This window comes from Microcaecilia unicolor, chromosome 5 (genome assembly GCF_901765095.1).
Source record: "Microcaecilia unicolor chromosome 5, aMicUni1.1, whole genome shotgun sequence".
Classification (NCBI taxonomy): domain Eukaryota; kingdom Metazoa; phylum Chordata; class Amphibia; order Gymnophiona; family Siphonopidae; genus Microcaecilia; species Microcaecilia unicolor.
In genome coordinates, this window is record NC_044035.1 from 5,572,004 (window position 1) to 5,588,282 (window position 16,279).

General features: G+C 42.0%; 1 protein-coding gene across 6 annotated transcripts in view; it reads left to right on the top strand.

Annotated features, from left to right (window-relative positions):
- TIAL1 (TIA1 cytotoxic granule associated RNA binding protein like 1) overlaps window positions 1-16,279 on the top strand; it is a 232,638-nt gene that overhangs the window by 18,569 nt on the left and 197,790 nt on the right. Inside the window, exon 1 of one of the 6 annotated variants that reach the window (XM_030202617.1) lies at window positions 2,356-2,365. The exons of the other annotated variants lie outside the window; for them this stretch is intronic. The gene's annotated coding sequence lies outside the window, so the exon portion shown is untranslated. Of the gene's footprint in view, window positions 1-2,355; window positions 2,366-16,279 lie in introns of those variants that run through there. 6 annotated transcript variants of the gene reach the window in all.

The following is a 16,279-nucleotide window of genomic DNA, read 5'->3' on the forward strand; positions in this document are numbered from 1 at the left end:
GGGGTGTTGGTGTCGGACAATATGAAGGTGAAGAAATAATGTGACAAGGCGACGGCCGTGGCTAGAAGGATGCTACTACTACTACTATTTAGCATTTCTATAGCGCTACAAGGCGAATGCAGCGCTGCACAAACATAGAAGAAAGACAGTCCCTGCGTAAAGAGCTTACAATCTAATAGACAAAAAATAAAGTAATCAAATCAATTAATGTGTACAGGAAGGAGGAGAGGAGGGTAGGTGGAGGCAAGTGGTTATGAGTCAAAAGCAATGTTAAAGAGGTGGGCATTCAGTCTAGATTTAAAGGTGGCCAAGGAAGGGGCAAGACGTAGGGGCTCAGGAAGTTTATTCCAGGCGTAGGGTGCAGCGAGACAGAAGGCGCGAAGTCTGGAGTTGGCAGTAGTGGAGAAGGGAACAGATAAGAAGGATTTATCCATGGAGCGGAGTGCACTGGAAGGGGGTGTAGGGAAGGACGAGTGTGGAGAGATACTGGGGAGCAGCAGAGTGAGTACATTTATAGGTTAGTAGAAGAAGTTTGAACAGGATGCGAAAACGGATAGGGAGCCAGTGAAGCGACTTGAGGAGAGCGGTAGTATGAGTTAAGTGACCCTGGCGGAAGACGAGACGGGCAGCAGAGTTTTGAACCGATTGGAGAGGGGAGAGGTGACTAAGTGGGAGGCCAGCAAGAAGCAGATTGCAGTAGTCTAAACGAGAGGTGACAAGGGTGTGGATGAGGGTTTTGGTAGAGTGCTCGGAAAGAAAGGGGCGGATTTTACGGATGTTATAAAGAAAGACACGACAGGTCTTGGCGATCTGCTGGATGTGAGCAGAGAAGGAGAGAGAAGAGTCAAAGATGACCCCAAGATTTCGAGCCGAGGAGACAGGGAGAATGAGAGGCTGCATAGAGAGGGGTATAACCAGCAGAGGAAAGGAGGTGTTGATGCCCCTCTACAAGTCATTGGTGAGGCCCCACTTGGAGTATTGTGTTCCGTTTTGGAGGCCATATCTGGCTAAAGATGTAAAAAAACTGGAAGCGGTGCAAAGAAAAGCTACGAAAATGTTATGGAATTTGTGTTGCAAACCGTACGAGGAGAGACTTGCTGGCCTGAACATGTATACCTTGGAGGAAAGGAGAAACAGGGGTGACATGATATAGACGTTCAAATATTTGAAAGGTATTAATCCGCAAACGAACCTTTTCCAGAGACGGGAAGGTGGTAGAACTAGAGGACATGAATTGAGGTTGCAGGGTGGCAGACTCAAGAGTAATGTCAGGAAGTATTTTTTTCAATGAGAGGGTGGTGGATATGTGGAATGCCCTCCCGCGGGAGGTGTTGGAGATGAAAACGATAATGGAATTCAAACATACATGGGATAAACACAAAGGAGTCTTGTTTAGAAGGAATGGATCTTTGGAATCTTAGCGGACATTGGGTGGCGATGCCGGTATTTGGAGAATAATACCGGAGCAAGGCGGACTTCTATGGTCTGTGTTGCCTGAGAAAGGCAGGGACAAATCAAACTCGGATATACATATAAAGTATTACATACCATGTAAAATGAGTTTATGTTGGGCGGACAGGATGGACCGTTCAGGCCTTTATCTGCCATCATTTACTATGTTACAATAAGAAAATAAAAACATATGCGTCACTCATAACCAAATCATATTAAAAAAGTAATAAGTCATATAAAATAATGTTGCCTATGTATTCAACAGCAGACATATTACCTTGGACAAAGAAACATTTAGAATAAAATATAATAAAATGGATAAATCAGATATCAGTGGACTATGTGTAACTATATCGATGATGAGGTTAAGGTAATATGACGATTACGTAGCTATCTCATAAAAATGAAAATGAACTCACAACAGGGTACCCACGTTAAGCAGAATTATAAAAAAATGAAACCAAATCTCCTGCAAATACCAATTCTAAAAAATGAAAAATAAAAAGAACAATTAGTGTCAACATTGCACAAAATGTTCTGGGAACTAATAAATCTAAATGCAATTATCTGAAATGTAAAATATACAATGTAAATGTTAAAAATATGAGAAGGAATAATTAAGAGACTAGTAGTAAGTACCACCTTATATTACCTTATTGATACCTATACGTGGTCTAAGCAGCAGTGTTTATCAAGAGAGAGGAAGCGCATATAGATCACATGAAAGCCAGTTTTAATTTGAGAAAGCATGAAGTCAACAGGAGATGTAGCAATGTATTAAAATACAAAAACATCGTACCAACATCATTGAATATGCGGGAGAAAACGAGAAAGGAAAGCAGGGCTCAAGAAAGACTCCATAGCGTACTGCCTGATCCATGCATACGCCTTTGTGTGTTGAAACACGGACCCTGTCTGGTCCGGTCCCTTGAATTATCAATAAAATTTTCCATCATCATGTCCTGAGTTGGTCTAGTCTGTGGTTAGCCTCTACTTTTTTTGTACCGTGTTAATTCGTCGTAGAGGTTTTTCCTGTTCTACTGTTCCTGAATATTTACTTCCTTATATTTCACTTTTTCCTGATGCCCTACTGAATTTGCCCTTATTACTTCCTATATAATTTTTATGATGTATTTAAATGTAGCTCTAATTTATTTTTATTTTATGTTTATATTGTAAGCCACATTGTGGATAGAAATTTGGAAGGTATGAATTTGCAGGCAAACATTTTCCAGAGACGTGAAGGTGGTAGAATTAGAGGACATGAATTCAGATTGAAGGGGGGCCGACTCAGGAATGTAATAAGTATTTCTTCACTGAGAGAGTGGTAAGTACCTGGAATGCCCTCCCATGGGAAGTGGTGGAAATGAAAACGGTAACGGAATAAAAAAATGTGTGGGATAAACACAAAGGAATCCTGATTGGAAGGAATGGATCCAAAGAATCTTAGTGGAGACTAGGTAGCAACACCGCTAATTGGGAAGCAAAGCCAGTGCTGGGCAAGACTTCTACGGAGGAGTAGCCTAGTGGTTAGAGCAATGGGCTTTGATCCTTTCAAACTGGGTTCAATTTCCACTGCAGCTCCTTGTGACCTTGAGCAAGTCATTTAACCCGCCATTGCCCCAGGTACAAAAACTTAGATTGTGAGCCCTCTGGGGACAGAAAAAGTACCTACATATAATGTGTACATCACTGTGTACTTCTAGTAGCACTATAGAAATGATCAGTAGTAGGTTTCTGCCTTGATTTTTTTTTTGTTACATTTGTACCCCGCGCTATCCCACTCATGGCAGGCTGAATGCGGCTTACATGGGGCAATGGAGGGTTAAGTGACTTGCCCAGAGTCACAAGGAGCTGCCTGTGCCAGGAATCGAAAGTTCCTCAGTTCCCCAGGACCAAAGTCCACCACCCTAACCACTAGGCCACTCCTCCACTGTATGGATTTGGATGGCTAGAGTGGAGATTTTTAGGGGCTTCGACAACTTCAGAAACTTAGAACAAAGGAAGGTGCCAGCATACTTCTACAGTCTGTGCTCTGAAAGTGGCAAGGACAAATCAAGATCAGGTGGAGGGGTTTTTTTGCACTTACGTAGCGCCACGATAAGCTTGTGGAGCAACCACTTCATCTGGGGCTTCTCCTTTGGGTTGGCTAGTGATCAGGCTGCCATTTGTGGGGACTGTGTGTCCAGAGCGATGCTATGCTGGCTCCAGTGGCTGCCAGAGTCCACCGAGGAATCCCAGCTGGAGTCATGCATGGCCATTTTGGCTGACATCTTCTACGTTCTGGTGCGTCTTTTTTCCTGTTCCATGGCCTCCTTGTTAATGGGTCATGGCTGGTTGGCTGTACCACTGGGCTGCAGACACTTGTGAAACTGCTCAGCCATTTACCCTTTTGGGGACAGTTTGCTGTTTGGAGAAGACCTGGGAAGATTGGTGAAGGCCGAGCGAGGCTAGGTTTCTGTCTCCCAGAGCTCAAATAACTGGGTTCCTAGCGCACTCTTTGTCTAGAAATTCTCAGAGAGGCACAGGGTATCTTTAGAGTGATCTGCTGCTTTGCACTTACTCTGTGTGCTGGCAGACCCTTAAAGCAAAGTTCCTTTTGAAGCTCTAAAAGATCTGGAGACTTTGGTCTCTCTGGTGGTGCTGGAGGTCCCAGGCCTGCTCAATGAGGGTGTTGTGGGCCCCTCTGTGGTTCCGATAGGGGACAGACTGGCTGTGTTCTCTCACAAGTGGAACCATATCATCTCAGATCAGTGGGTGCTGGAGGTGGTCTAGTGGGGGTTATTTCCAGATGCATTCATGGTGTCTTCCTGTGCCTCAGAGCCAAAGTGCTGGGCTGTTGCTCTTACACTTCAGCATCTCGTGGAACCTATTCAGGCAGTAGAGCAGGAATTAGGACGTTATTACATTTATTTTGTGGTCCCAAAGAAAGGAGGTTCCTTTCGTTCTATCCTGGATCTCAAAAGGGTGAAGGCCTGTCTCTGGGTGCAACATTTCTGGATGGAGACTGCTGATTTCTGATTGCCTTGGTCTGTGTGATTTTTTGACCTCCTTAGACCTCACAGAGGCCTACCTACACGTTCCCATTGTGAACCTTCACAAGCGGTATCTCTGCTTTTGTGCACTGGGTTGTCATTGTCAAGTTTGGATCCTCCCGTATGGGGTGGCTTTGTCGCCACACATCTTTTCCCAGGTGTGTTGGTGATGCACTTATGGTACAAGGGAATTCGGATCTGTTTTTTATCTCAACCACTGGTTGATCTTAGGCAACTAGGAGTCTGAGGCGAGCTTGGCAATCTCTCTGATGATTTCTCTGTTGAAGACTCTGGGCTGAGTCATAAATTGCCTTGAGTCATATTGTTCCTTCCCAAGTCCTGGAGTGCCTAGGAGTGCGATTCAGCATGGCCACAATATGGGCCGGGTGGTGCAGGGGATTTAGTCCCCTGTGGAGGCTTCCTGGCCCATCGATGGTCTGGAGAATTGGCATGTTGGCATCAGAGCAGACCACAAGTGCTTCCTGGGCTGGCATTGGGTCCATCAACTACCTGTAGACTTGGGCAGTCTGCTTGGCTCTTGCCGAGTTCCTCTGTCTGCTCTGGGGGAGAGCAGTTAGGGGAAAGTGGATAGTGCAATAGTGGTTGCCTTTATCAATGAGCAAGGAGGCACCAGGAGTTCAGCAGTTACCCTGGAAGCAGCAACCCTTTATCGTTGAACAGTCCAACCACTAAGAACTGTTGGCAGTCCTTATAGCCAGCAAGGACAATGTTAACATAGTAAAAACATAGTAACATAGTAGATGACAGCAGAAAAAGACCTGCATGGTCCATCCAGTCTGCCCAACAAGATAAACTCATATGTGTATACCTTACCTTGATTTGTACCTACCTTTTTCAGGGCACAGACCATACAAGTCTGCCCAGCAGTATTTCCCGCCTCCCACTTCCGGCTCTGGCACAGACCGTATAAGTCTGCCCTCCACTATCCTCGCCTCCCAACTACCAACCTCTCTTCCCCCACCTGCTCCGCCACCCAATTTCGGCTAAGCTTCTGAGGATCCATTCCTACTGCACAGGATTCCTTTATGCACATCCCACTCATGTTTGAACTCCGTTACCGTTTTCATCTCCACCACCTCCCGCGGGAGGGCATTCCAAGCATCCACCACCCTCTCCGTGAAAAAATACTTCCCGACATCTTTTTTGAGTCTGCCCCCCTTCAATCTCATTTCATGTCCTCTCGTTCTACTGCCTTCCCATCTCCGGAAAAGATGTTTTTGCGGATTAATACCTTTCAAGTATTTGAACGTCTGTATCATATCACCCCTGTTCCTCCTTTCCTCCAGGGTATACATGTTCAGGTCAGCAAGTCTGTGCTCATACGTCTTGGAACGCAAATCCCATACCATTCTCGTAGCTTTTCTTTGCACCGCTTCCATTTTTTTTACATCCTTCGCAAGGTATGGCCTCCAAAACTGAACACAATACTCCAGGTGGGGCCTCACCAACGACTTGTACAGGGGCATCAACACTTCCTTTCTTCTGCTGATCACACCTCTCTCTATACAGCCTAGCAACCTTCTCACTACGGCCACCGCCTTGTCACACTGTTTCGTCGCCTTCAGATCCTCGGATACTATCACCCCAAGATCCCTCTCCCCCTCAGTACCTATCAGACTCTCCCCGTCTAACACATAAGGCTCTCGTGGGTTTCTACTCCCTAAATGCATCACTTTGCATTTCTTCGCATTGAATTTTAATTGCCAAACCTTAGACCATTCTTCTAGCTTCCTCAGATCCCTTTTCACGCTTTCCACTCCCTCCCGGGTGTCCACTCTGTTGCAAATCTTAGTATCATCTGCAAATAGGCAAACTTTACCTTCTAACCCTTCGGCAATGTCACTCACAAATATATTGAACAGAATCGGCCCCAGCACCGATCCCTGAGGCACTCCACTACTCACCTTTCCCTCCTCCGAGCGAACTCCATTTACCACCACCCTCTGTCGTCTGTCCCTCAACCAGTTCCTAATCCAGTTCACCACTTCGGGACCTATATTCAGCCCATCTAGTTTATTTAAGAGCCTCCTGTGGGGAACCGTGTCAAAAGCTTTGCTAAAATCTAAGTAGATTACGTCTATAGCACATCGATGATTCAGTTCTCCAGTTACCCAATCAAAAAATTCAATGAGATTCGTTTGGCACGATTTCCCTCTGGTAAAAACCATGTTGTCTCGAATCTTGCAACTTATTGGCTTCTAGGAAATTCACTATCCTTTCCTTCAGCATGGCTTCCATTACTTTTCCAATAGCCGAAGTGAGGCTTACCGGCCTGTAGTTTCCAGCTTCTTCCCTATCACCACTTTTGTGAAGAGGGACTACCTCCGCTGTTCTCCAGTCCCTCGGAACCTCTCCTGTCTCCAAGGATTTATTAAACAAATCTTTAAGAGGGCCCGCCAGAACTTCTCTGAGCTCCCTCAATATTCTAGGGTGGATCCCGTCCGGTCCCATGGCTTTGTCCACCTTTAGCTTTCTAAGTTGTTGATACACACTCTCTTCCGTGAACGGTGCTATATCCATTCCATTCTCAGGTGTACTTTTGCCAGTCCCTCATGGTCCTTCTCCAGGATTTTCTTCAGTGAAAATCGAACAAAAGTATCTATTTAGCAAATTGGCTTTTTCTTCATCATTATCTACTTAGCGGTTCGTTGTATCTTTTAGTCTCACAATTCCCTTTTTAGTCCTTCTTCTTTCACTAATATATCTGAAGAAATTTTAGTCGCCCCTCCTTACATTTCTAGCCATTTGTTCTTCCGCTTGCGCCTTCGCCAGATGTACCTCTCTCTTGGCTTCTTTCAGTTTCATCCGGTATTCCTCCCCGTGTTCCTGTTCTTGAGATTTTCTATATTTCTGGACTTCCTCAGCTGGTCCTTGCTGGATCTGGGAAAATGGGAGTTAGGGCAGACAGCCTTCCAGTGACTTCTGGACCAATGGTGGCAGCCTCTTTTTGAACTCATTGCGTTAACAAATATTAATTTCTAGTAGGCCTTAAAATGTTTTGGTTTAAAAATGAAAACAAACCATCAAATAAAACAAGCCATCAAATAAGCTGGGAGCTCTTTGTGCATTGCCTTAAAAGCTGGAACAGCTATCTTAAATTGAAATCTTGCTTCTAAAGGCAACTGATGCAATCATTACAGAGGAGGAGTAATATGTTCGTACCTATCAACAGCAAATATAACTCGCATTGCAGTGTTTTGTACCCATTGCAATTTGGACTTTAGCATCTTGGAGCAACTACTGTAATTTGAATAATGTTATCAATCAACACTGCTGGTCTTTCCACCCATAAAAATGTAGTTTTGTCTTTGTTTAATTTCAATTTATAAGATAAAAACCATAATCCACCAATTCTGAACATCTAATTAAGGTCATGTTCATACTGAGATATACCCACAGTAAAAAGGCAACAAGATGGTAATCATCCACATAAATGCATGAATAAATATTAGAATTCTCTAAAGCTTGAGCTAGCGGTTGCATCAATATGTTAAAGAATGTCAGAGACAGTGGGGATGCTCCCCAAGAATCGGCCAGTTCCCTTTGCATGTTTATCCTATAGTTCCTCTTCAAGCATCCACCCATCCAAGTCAATACTAAACCAGAAATACCAAAAAATTCCAAATGATTCCAGTAGATCAAACGAACTAGATCAAATTGAATCATCAAAAAAGTTTGGCCCTAAGTAACTTTTGACTTGAACTAATCAGTGATGTAATTACATTTTCTGTGCTGCTTTATGTGGTAATAGGTGGGGTATAAATGATCTAAATAAATAAATAAACCTCTATGGAAACCTGATTGGGAATCGTGTAATATCTGGAATGTATCCAAAAGAGACAAGCTGTTCAGTCACCCAGCCCTCCATCACCTTGATAAGGGGATGGAAGCCACTGGTCTAAAATTAGATTACTACTACTTATCATTTCTATAGCGCTACTGGACGTATGCAGTGCTTCACACTTGAACATGGAGAGACAGTCCCTGCTCAATAGAGCTTACAATCTAATTATGACAGACAGGACAAGTAAGGGATTAGGGTTAGGACAGACAGGACATATCAGGGATAGGGGACAGTTGAAGGTTTAGGAGTTAAAAGCTGCATCAAAGAGGTGGGTTTTTAGCCTAGATTTGAAGATGGCCAGAGATGAGGCTTGGCGTACCGGTTCAGGAAGTTTATTCCAGGCATACGGTGCAGCAAGATAGAAGGAACGGAGTCTGGAGTTAGCGGTGGAGGAGAAGCATGCAGATAAGAGAGATTTGCTGAGTGAGTGGCGTTCCCGGGGAGGAGTGTAGGGAGAGATGAGTGGAGAGGTATTGAGGAGCTGCAGAGTGAATGCATTTGTAAGTCAGTAAGAGGAGTTTGAACTGAATGCGGAAACGGGTAGGGAGCCAATGAAGTGACTTGAGGAGAGGGCTAATATGAGCATAACGACACTGGCGGAATATTAATTGTGCAGTAGAATTTTGAACAGATTGAAGAGGAGAGAGATGGCTAAGTGGGAGACCTGTGAGAAGCAAGTTGCAGTAGTCCAAGCGAGAGGTGATGAGAATGTGGATGAGGGTTCTGGTTGCATACTCAAGTAGAGAGAGGTGTGGTAGCCATGTTAGTCCACTCTTAAGGTTATCAATAGAAATCAAACAAAATAAAACATGTTAAAGAAAATAAGATACTTTTTTTATTGGACATAACTTAATACATTTCTTGATTAGCTTTCGAAGGTTGCCCTTCGTCAATTTGGAAATAAGCAAATGTGGTAGCAGATAGTATATGTAAGAGAAACATCAAAGCATTACTTAGAAAGGAATGGGCGAATTTTGGTGATGTTATAGAGGAAGAAACGACAGGTTTTAGCAGTTTGTTGAATATGTGAAGCGGAGAGGGAGAAGTCGAAGATGACCCCAAGGTTACGTGCTGATGAGACGGGAAGGATGAGCGTATTATCCACAGAAATAGAGAGGGGGGAGAGGAGAGGTCGGTTTAGGTGGAAAGATAGAAGCTCAGTCTTGGTCATGTTTAGCTTCAGATGGAGGTGAAACATCCAGGCAGCAGTGTCAGACAGGCATGCTGAAACTTTGGCCTGGATGCCTGCTGAGATTTCTGGTGTAGAGAGGTAGATCTGGGAGTCGTTGGCGTAAAGATGATACTGAAAACCATGGGATGAGATCAGAGTACCAAGCGAAGAAGTATAGATGGTTCCTAAATGTTTCCCTGGGGATTTTTCAAAATAGGGGTGAGAACAATTTCAGTTTTGCACATTGGAAAACTGATCTAAATTGAAAATTAAGTTAATCTTTGAAAAAGTGCAAAAAAATGTAGGCTTGGTGATCTTAACAAAGATTGACATAGGTCTAGCCAATTATTTTCATCTAGCCAGTTGTTAGTTGCATTCAGACTGTCGATTCTATAAGTTTTGCCAGGAAAGGAATGTTAGACTGGTTGGTAGTTTTCGAGCTTGTTCTGGTCAAGGGAGCTCTTTCTTTTTCAGTAGGGGTGCACCACTGCTCTTTTTAGTGTTGTTGGCAGCTGCTGTTCCACAAGAGAGGAGTTAACAGTTTTAGTGTTAACTGTACTGTTTTTGCTGCATGAGTCAAGAGGGCAGGTTGTAGGCGGTAGAGCTTTCAGAATTTTTTCAAGAGCTTCCTCTGTGACCTAGTTGAATGATCCCAAATGGCTGTGCATGGTGGAGGAGAGGGAGTGTTCTCATTAGCTGGTGGGAGTTTTGATGGGACTAGGCTGGTTTTGTTGTAGGGTTCACGGTAGGCTGTTTACTATTTCAAATAGTTGCTTGGTTAAATTTGCAGCTTGTTCAGTATGCTCAGAGAAATATTGTTTTTGGCTGCTGTTAGAGTCTAATGGTACATTGCCATGTATTTCTTACTGTTGAGTCTGTCTTCATCTAGGCGAGATTTTTGCCGTTTTCTTTCAAGTTGGTATTCTTGGTGCTTAAGGACCTGTAGTTCTGGGGAGAACCACAGGGGACGTTTGTGCATAGAGTACTGGGCCTTCTTTAGAAGGGCTGTTTTTTTTTTTCTAATGCTATTGCTAAGCGTGCATTCCAGATATTAACCTGTTCTGACATTGTCGTCATCTTTTCATCCACATGGGGGGGGGGGGTAGGAAGTTACCAACAGTCAGATTTCTCATGTCTCGAATTTCCTTCCAAACTTTGGTTGGGCCCAAATGTTTTATGTAGAAAATGTGATTATAAAATGATCAGCCCATGATAGGGGTGTTATCTCGATGCCACCAGCCTTGTGTTCAAAGATGTTGACTCCTTTGCAGGACTTAAGAATAACCATAGTGGGTCAGACCAATGGTCCATGTCGCCCAATATCCTAAAGACTCCATGCTGTCAATCCCAGGGATAAATAGTGGATTTCCCCATGTCTGTCTTAATAGCAGATTATGGATTTTTCTTCCAGGAACTTGTCCAAACCTTTTTTTTAAACCCAGATATGATAACTGCTGTTAGCACATCCTCTGGCAGTGAGTTACAGAGCTTACTATTTTTTGAGTGAAAAAATATTTCCTCCTATTTATCTTAAAAGTATTTCCATGTAATTTCATTGAGTGTCCCCCTGGTCTTTGTACTATTTGAGAGAATGAAAACTCGATTCACTTTTACCCGTTCTACACCACTCAGGATTTTGTAGACCTCAACCATATCCCCCGCTTAGTGGTCTGTTTTCCAAGCTGAAGAACTCTAACCTCTTTAGCCTTTCCTCCTTTGGGAGGAATTCCACCCCTTTTGTCATTTTGGTCACTCTTCTTTGAACCCCTTGTAATTACGCTATATCTCTTTTGAGATAAGGCGACCAGAATTAAATGCAATACTCAAGGTGAGGTCACACCATGGAGCTATAGACATTATAATATTCTTGGTTTTATTTTGTATCCCTTTCCTAATAATTTCTAGCATCCTATCTAGCATTGATAAGTCTTGTGTGTGTCCCTTGTCATAGATTGGAGATTTGATCGCCTGAGTAAATCCTAGAACTGTCATCGTATCAAGGAATTAAATCCAAAAAACCCAGCGCCTCAGTCACTGTCATAACAAATATTAAACCACTGTAGAACCATCACATAGGTATATAACCTATGCCTTGCTAAATCTTATCCGTTCTATATAAACCATGTTAACTCAGTTTTAATTAATGAACTTTCAGATCTTCAAACATTTATTTAAACATTTATGTATTTTCCTTGAAATTTCTTCAAACAGCATTTTCATCTACATCATCTTTCTCTATATCTTCAACTATTAAGAGATACACTTATCTTTATAAATTGGACCATCTGCCAATATGAGCCATGTTTCAAACTGTTCCTCAGGGTTTAGTTCCTTAAGAAATGCAAATAATATCATATAGCTTACAAATGTGTATATAAAATGTAATTGCTTTGATAAAAAATTATCCCAATAAATAAAATATTAATAAACCCACTAAATGCTTAAACTTCTCAGCATGCCTACACCTTCAAAGTATCTGATCACATATGATATCTTGCTTTTTCAAAATGGCAGCAGTGACTGAGCTAAACATTTAAATAGATCAGGTGACAATGAAGAGCCAGTCAAAGTAGTGGCAGCTAATAAAATAATTCACAATTTAAATTTAAGAATACCCAATCTAATTCTGAATTGGAGTGGAGGAGTGGCCTAGTGGTTAGGGTGGTGGACTTTGGTCCTGAGGAACTGAGTTCGATTCCCACTTCAGGCATAGGCAGCTCCTTGTGACTCTGGGCAAGTCACTTAACCCTCCATTGCCCCAGGTACAAATAAGTACCTGTATACAATATGTAAGCTGCGTTGAGCCTGCCATGAGTGGGAAAGCGCGGGGTACAAATGTAACAAAAATAAATAAAATAAAATTAAGACCCTTGAGAATTGAAGTAGTGAACAGAAATTCTGTCTTCACTAATTTTTATAGTTTTTAAAGTAAGGAAGCCCAATCAAATTCTAAATTGAGACCCTTAGGGATTAAAGTATAGAGCATGTAAATGAATCTTTGTTCTTTATAGTTTAAACTCTAAATCTCATTCGCAGTGGGAGTTTAGGCTTGTGGTCTCCCCCAACAAAATTTACCCAGCAATTTATGCAGTAGTGTCAGATCTTTCTTTAAAAGATGAAGGTGCAGCATTGTATTGCTCTAAAAGTACAGCCTTCTTTATCACTACAGACTGCTCAGAGAATAAATGACTGCAGATTCTTTTGGATTCGTATTGGGTAAATGAGACTCTTTATTAGAGGTTCACTGCAAAACGGAGAGTGTATAAGTCATTATTAAGCTATAAAGCCAAAAAGAAACATTACCTATTTATAGTTAAAAAGAAACAATCATTACATCACTGGTCATTAATCACTACATCCAGACTTCCTTATCAGCTAAGCTAGGAGTCTCTTGACCAGGAGAATAAAGAAAGATAATATACATACATAAACAATACTACTATACGCCTATCTATAGTTAAAAGGAAACGATCATTACATCACTGGTTATTAATTACTACATCCAGGCTTTTTACATCAGCTGAGAGAAGCCCCTTTTTCAGCGAAGCCGGAGTCTCGTGACCAGGAAAAGGTCCTTTTATGCGATACGTCTATCCATAGATGAGCTTCTGGCTTCACTGTTCAAAGCTTCCCTTTTTATTTATTTCAGAGCCATGGAAAATTACAAAGATGTGCAAGAGAATGTAGTCAAATGCTCTTAGTTTCAAGTAAACAAGCCACTGGCCAGATGGCTTATCTCTTGACCCTTAAACATGCGCCATTTCTCTTTTGCATCAATTAAATCAGAGACATGACTTCATCTTGTTTTGCAAGAAAAAATGAGTTCCGATCAGAAAACAGGAACTTTAAAGTAGACTGTCGGTTTAGAGCATAGTTGAAAAACAATCTTTAAAATCTTCCTATTACAAGCATTTGTAAAACATAGAGCCATTTTGGGAACTGTCATGTGAAACAACTGTATCCTTCCATGCAAAGTAAGCGGCAAATGCATCCAACCATCCAGCTGCGCAGGAATAGTATCCAATAAACGATAGATATTCAGTTGGTATAAAGTGAACATTTGCATTGATAACTTTATCCCCAAATACATAAAAGACCCCTCAGCCCACAGAAGTGGGAATTCATCTCTCCAATCCTGCCGTAATGCATCTGAAGAGGCAAGCGCCAAGGACTTTAATTATTTAATTTAAACCCAGAAAAGTCACCAAACTCTTGAAACAATTCTAACAACTCAGGCAGGGTCTTCTTGGGGAGGGGGGGGGGGGGGGGAGTAAGATGTACTAGAAGGTCATCAGCAAAAGCTGATATTTAAAAATAGATCGCCCAATAGAAATTCCTGCAATTTCTGGATGGGAGCAGATGTCACTAATAAGGGGATCCAAAGTCAAAGCAAATAACGGAGATAATGGAAACCCCTGACGTGCCCCGACGGATATCAGACAGCTGTGAACGTTTCCCATTAACCCACATAAATGCCTTGGGATCGGAATACAAAGCACCAACTGCATCGCTAAAGAAACCATCAATGCCATATTTCCGTAACACTTTAATGAGGAAAGAAAGGCCATAAAACACGGTTGAATGCCTTCTCTAAATCAAAGCTAAAAATCAAAGAATGCACCGGACGCACTCCCACTGTCTCCAGAGAAGCCAAAATCTCCCGCCTATTCTTAGCAGTCGTGCGCTCTTTTCAAAACCTACCTGTGAAGTTTCTATTAAATCCAGGAGCACTTGTGATAACTGGTTTGTCAGGATTTTCATGTACAATTTTTAACATCAGATTTCAAAAGAGATATAGGGTGATATGACCCTGGATCCCTACCCAGTTTCAACAGCATGATCATTAGAGATATTTTAAGAATCTGGCATGGTCCCAGTTTGAACCATCGAATTAAACCAACTGAGTAGAGGGGATTTAACCTGCTCATAAAGAAGTTTACAAAACTCCACACGATGGCTTTGTAGCATAGCTACTTCATAAGGCACCTGGCCCCCGATGGCTAACATGAGATCACATTCTGTAATAGGAGCATTGAGAAACAATCTCTTTCCAGGCAAAATCTGTGGAAGATCCAAATTATCCAAAAACAGCACTATCAAGCAAACTCGCATCCGAGGCAGCATAAAGATGCTGTACTGCTATGGATTTACAGCCTGTCTCACTGACACAGACTACTCAATAATTACCGTGGATTCTTTTGGATTTGTATTAGATAAATGAAACCTTTATTAGAGGTGCTAAAATCTACAATGATTAAGATATATACAATGGTTAGCTATATACACACAATGATTAGCTATATAAGCAATCATTACATCACTGGTCTCTATATCTAAGCAATGGTAAGAGTTCTTAGACCAGGAAAAGAAGCAATAATACACTATACATACAACATCACTGGTCCTTACATCATCCAGGCTCTTATCATCAGCTGGGGGGGCCCATTACAGCGAAAGCCAGGAGCTTTTTAGACCAGGAACAAGTCCTCTGTGTAGTACGTACATTACAGATGAGCTCCCAATTTCACGGAAAGAAACTCCCCTTTTTATTAGGCTCAGAACTCATGTTTAGAGCTAAGGAAAATTACAGAATGCTTCTCTGTTTAGGTAAACAAGCCATACTGTGGTAACGTGGTCACATGCCTTCCAAGTCCAGGTGGCCAGGCTGAACTCCGAAAGCAAGCACCATCCTCCACATACCAAATTAATTAGAGCTGTGTCTTATCTATTTTACGAGAAAAATTACTTTCTGCCAAAGGCAGAAGATTTCAGAGTTAATTATCGATCAAAGCAGGGTTGAAAAGCAATCATTTACATCTTCCATTACAGATGCTCATAAAATTTTCGAAAATATCAGTAATACCAGAAGCAGAACAAATTGCACATCCCCCGGGCCATGCAGTTGAAGAATTCGAAATGGGCCTCACTTGTGTTTAACTAAATGGGCTAGCATCCTTCCCACCTTATTCAATGTTGTTAAATCGCAAGAGGACCTTAGCAGAGTGGGAGACTGGGCATCTAAACGGCAGATGATGATTAATGTGAGCAAGTGCAAAGTGATGCATGAAAGAGGAACTTGAATTATAGTTACGTAATGCAAGGTTCCACATTAGGAGTTGCAAACGAGGAAAAGGGATCTAGGCGTCATCGTTGATGATAGGTTGAAACCCTCTGGTCAGTGTGCGTCAGCGGCTGAGAAAGTAAATAAAATGTTAGGTATGATTAGGAAAGGAATGAAAAACAAAAATGAGGACGTTATAATGCCTTTGTATCGCTCCGTGGTCAAATGCACCTCGAATATTGTGTTCAATATGGTCACCACATCTCAAAAAAGATATGTTGGAATTAGAAAAGGTACAGAGAAGGGTGACGAAAATGATAAAGGGGATGGAACGACTTCCCTATGAGGAAAGACTAAAACGTCTAGGGCTCTTTAGCTTGGAGAAAAGACGGCTGAGGGAAGATATGATAGAGGTCTATAAAATGCTGAGTAGAGTGGAACAGGTAGATGTGAATCGCTTGTTTACTCTTTCCAAAAATACTAGGACTAGGGGTCATGCAATGAAGATATAAAGTAGTAAATTTAAAACATCGCAGGAAATTTTTCATCGTGTAATTAAACTCTGGAGTTCATTGCCAGAGAATGTAGTAAAAGCAGTTAGCTTAGTGGGGTTTAAAAAAATGTTTGGATGGCTTCCTAAAGCAAAAGTCCATAGATCATTATTAGAAAGGACTTGGTGAAAATCCACTGCTTCT